Source organism: Amphimedon queenslandica, unplaced genomic scaffold, assembly GCF_000090795.2.
Source record: "Amphimedon queenslandica unplaced genomic scaffold, v1.1 AMPQUscaffold_12421, whole genome shotgun sequence".
NCBI lineage: Eukaryota > Metazoa > Porifera > Demospongiae > Haplosclerida > Niphatidae > Amphimedon > Amphimedon queenslandica.
The window spans coordinates 1-4834 of NW_003547342.1; the positions used below are offsets into that span (position 1 = coordinate 1).

At 35.2% G+C, this 4834-nt stretch overlaps 1 long non-coding RNA gene across 1 annotated transcript; it reads left to right on the forward strand.

The window, feature by feature from the left end:
• Positions 1-387: 387 nt before the first annotated feature.
• On the forward strand, positions 388-737 carry LOC109587855 (uncharacterized). The gene is made up of 2 exons (XR_002187831.1): positions 388-468; positions 519-737. It is a non-coding gene; the product is annotated as an uncharacterized LOC109587855 (long non-coding RNA).
• The last annotated feature ends 4097 nt before the right edge of the window (positions 738-4834 follow it).

Here is a 4834-nt window from a genome sequence, read left to right on the forward strand (position 1 = left end):
CTGTGTCTTTAAATGGGAGTTTTAAACAATATATGTACATTATTTCTACAAATAAAGATTATCAAAAATTAGCTATCGGATATTGGCCTAATACAACAAAGTGATAGCAATTTAAAAGTATAAGTAAACATGCCCATATCATAGAGTTGATAATATCAGGGCTATAATAGACTAACGTAACCGGGATTGGCAACAGGATCACGTGAGTGCATCATTTGTGAATAAAAACTTTTTGCAGTCTCTGTTATGATTTTCAAGATGGTGGCTGTCAATGTCTGGAGTATGAAGTTGCTGTTTTCTCTTTTAAAAATGTATTTAGCTTTATGAAAAATCTACTGCAAAGTTATAATGGCGGCTTCAAGGTTCTGATAGGTTATTGTAGGTTAATATTTGTTTTAAATTGTTTAAATCTTCAATTTATGGCTAAAATTCCATTTGCGTACCTCTGTAGCCCAAATATTTGTTTCTGTGAGTGTATTTATGTCATGAAATCTTGTTACTTAAATTACATTGTCTAGGCAACTTCTCTTGTTTCTCCAGAGTGTTCTTCAGGAAATATTCAAGAAAAACCAGTTTGCCATGGTACGACTTTTGCGTACCTCTCAGCGGAATAGACTACATTCTATTGCTATGAAACTACAATAAAGAGACCCTTTACATGTTTTTACATTGTTTAAAGTTGCTTTTGAATTTTCCTTGTTGCCGGTTTTTTAGTTATAACAATTTACATTCAGCCATTTTGCTAACATGCCCGAGGATGCCATTGATTGCTGCCATTAATTTAATGAATTATAACAGAGTCTGATAATTGATTTCCGGTCCATAACCAATCCCGGTTACGTTAGTCTATTATATCCCTGATAATATAGTGTATACTGTAATTTAGTACTTTTAGTATCAACTAATGGCATGTACATGTACATGTATAACAAATAACAGTCGGACACCAAAATTTTCCGATCATTTTGCTCAATTTTCTGACCTCTGTGTTGTTCTATCATTTCGTCTGAAGAACTTAATTTTTGAAATAAATTCTAAATAGATATTAAAAGCAATTTAAAATCATAACATGTCCAACCACAGGGTTTCCCACAAAGCATTGAGCTGACAAGCACTACAATACAGTACATGGCATTTGGAGCAGCTTTTAAATTTCATAAAAATCCAAACTTCATCGTAATCAGCTCAAAGTTGATACACAACATAAGAACATGTATATGCATCAGAAAAAATATAAAAACAAAGAATTCTCTCCTTGCCATTTTTGACAAAATTTGGCAAATGACCTTGTACTATTAGTAACGCGGTAGCGTTACTAAGTAGGATTCACCCCCAAGCAAAATGGCTGCCATGACTTTTGCAGCCTTGCTATACTGGGAAAACGAGCTCCTATGCTTACCAGACTTTATAGAGGACCTTATCTTGACCAGAGGACTCCATTGGTACCACTAGTGTGGCTCTAGACCTTGTCTAAGAGGAAAGCCAAAATTCGGCGAACCGGCCGTTTTGTTCAGCCACCTTTTTTCATCTTCATCATCATCATCATCATCATCAAAAAAGTCCTGGCAATTTAGTTGGCGAGCCTTATCTCAATCTTGACTCGTGCTAGAAGTATAATTCTTACACCAATCTACTCCAACAGTCTATGCGCGGATCCATGTCCCCTAAAATCATTCTCCAAGATAAGAAAAAGTGACGTTATGACTGCTGTATCAGGCCAACTTACCTCCCGTCGCCATTTTGTTAATTATAGAAGCATGTGCTCCAAAATTTGGGCGTGGTCGCGCATGCTCAGATCTCAGAACTGGGAACAGCAATCAATGTTTTAACCTAGCTATGCTTGGGATCAATTGCATTACTTCAGTGGCGTAGCCAGGATTTTTGGAAAGGGGGGGCAGGCTGTGCAGTGCGCGAAGCGCGCCGCGAAATTTTGCGAAAACACGCCCTTTTGGGGCGTGGCCACACCTATTTTTCAACATGGCGAACTTCTTGACCGATCATAGGCAACGTTGAATACCTTTTCAGCCTTATAATGGCATCATAGAAAGACTGCTTTGGCCTTTTCCTTTCATATGTAAGTTGTAGAACAGCTTTTCCTTCCAAAAGCAGCTTATTATTTGATTATTTTAAAATTTTGAGTTTTAAAAAAGGGGGGGCAATTGCCCCCCTTGCCCCCCCCTGGCTACGCCCCTGTACTTAGTGGAGGTTTCCAGCTAAAAGAAGGTATTAATCTTACATGTTATTCTTTTATCAAGTGTTTAATGAATTATTTTATTTAAAAAACAATTAATGTTATAATAATGCAATGATTATGACTTTGACATCAGGAAGAACAGGAATAGATAGCTAGGGAAGATGGAGCTTCTTGAACAAGGATTCAAGTCAAGACTATAGTATTAATTTCACTTGTCATCAGTATAGTAGATATTCCTTCAGCATATCTATTTAATGCTGTGACTGCTGTCTCTCATAAATGATGTAAAGTCATAACAATAATAAAGAAAATTATTGTTTGTGTAAAATCAACAAGTATCACAATTGCAACTAAAAACATATTATAAAAAAATCAACACAAACAAGAACATAAAATATTAAAAAAAAAAAGATTGAGTAGGATTCCAAACGACCAACGAAAATACAAAATGAAAATCCTACTCTCGTGATGCAAATTCTACTCTACATTGCAAGGTGATTCATAAGTTTTACATAAGAACATTAAAAGTACAATGTAGAGTAGAATTTGCGTCACGAGAGTAGGATTTTCATTTTGTATTTTCGTTGGTCGCTCGGAATCCTACTCAATCTTGTTTTTTTTTAATTTTTTATGTTCTTGTAGTACAGGGACTTAAGCAATGATCAAATTAAGCAATGTTCATGGAGACACAATGTCTAACATGTAATTACAGGCCCTGCAGCATTACATGCATGTACAGTACATGTACATGTACATGGAAATAAATTAGTGTGTGTGTACTACATTAATGTACACGTACCTTCCCAGCATAATGCTGAATAGTGAATCCTCCACTGAAACCAACATAATACCGTATATCGGATATATTTCAATGCATAAAAAGTGGTGGAAATATTAAGTTCAATGATGGAATAATTCAGAAGCCTTTTATATTCCGAAAATATTTTACTTGCTATTATTTCCATCAACCACCTGGCCTGGTAAGTCAATCAAAGCATTTGCTGACTTCTCCACTTCTGAATCAACCTTAGCAACACTTCTAACTGGCAAAGAAGGCTCTTTATGACCTTTGAGTTAGAAGCTATGAAGCCATGGATAGTTATGAAGCCACGTGTTCATATTAATTGCACAACACCACATATCTTCTATTCCTTTTTATTCACATATTTTAAAATTTCATAATATTTATTTTTGCAATGGATTGCTTTTCCGAAATCATTAATACATTGAAATATACTCGATATACGGTATGTATACATGTAGTTTGACCAAATTTTGCCAAAAATGGTGTATTGTATTTTTTAATTCATAATTTAATTTTGTTCGCTTACCTTTCCTCTACCAATGAGGTACACAAATTGTGCTGACAGGAGATCTCTTTTGGTATGTTTGAATTGTCTGTATACTTATTGACAGCTTGCACAAATTTGATCTATCCTCTCACATTTACCTGATAAATAAAATTAATTGGGCGAAGCCCTTACTTACAAGAACTTGAACGTACATCTGGGCGTGACTGGGAGGTGCGGTCTGGAGGCGGAGCCCCTCAATGTTTTACATTCTTTCTAGTATTGATTAAAGTTAGGCCAGACCGAGGGGTCCGCAACTGGCTGGAATCTCGTAGAAGCTACTTGGAATCCGTTGGAATCCTTTTAGAATCCAGGAATCCTTGAGGAATTCTGGAATTTTGTGAAAACTCTGGAATTTTGGAATTCTGGGATTTCCGGAAACATTTTCCGGAAATTGTTGAATTTATCCGTAATCTATTGTAATAATCATAATTAATTAAAAGTTAAGTATATTCATAGATACTTATTTAACTATTATTAATAGTTAATAAACTATTAATCTGATTGCAGTGCCTGCTCTACAATCGAGGCTACAATTCTCGTCTTTTTTCTCAACCAGTTCTCGGTTTAGTAGCCTATGTAATTTGGCTACTTTGAACTGAGATTATTTACAATTTTTAGTAATGTAGATCTTTTCGAAGCACTTTTTCAACGGTTCAGTACTGTCTAGATTGATCTCTTAACTCTTCTGTTTCACTCTTGGTGTCAGATAACTTTTATGGTTATATATCCACTCTTTTCATCCTTATTTTAATATCATTTGAGAAGGCCGGATATTTGCAAACTGCCACTGTTTGTTTTATGTGATCCTGATGTAAGCCGACGGACCTCAATTTAGACCGCAGTCCCCCGGCTTTATCCGAGCCTTTATCAGTTCATAGATTGGTTTATGAAAGGTTTGTACAGTTTGCTGTAACACTGATCTAGGTCTTTTGACCAGCATAAGCACCTTGATATCATGAAGAAAATGCACTGGAAACTAAGGAATGTGGCTATGTCCAATATGCTCTACAAATCATTTGCTTTATCTAATATTAATATAATTTATAGGGTCATATTATTCATTTGCTTTCCTCTATTTCTTTTTTCTCTGTCTCTCGGCTAGATTCTTTAGCATTTGACTATACATTCATAATGCATAAAGTCAAAAATTGAATTCTTTTGGTCAATGGACCTTATGCACCGAAATTATTATTATTATTTTTTATTATTATTGAACTTTACAACACAGAACACAAGGAAGTGAATTAATAATAGTTAGGAGGTAGGGTTCACTGAGTTGAAGGAAAAC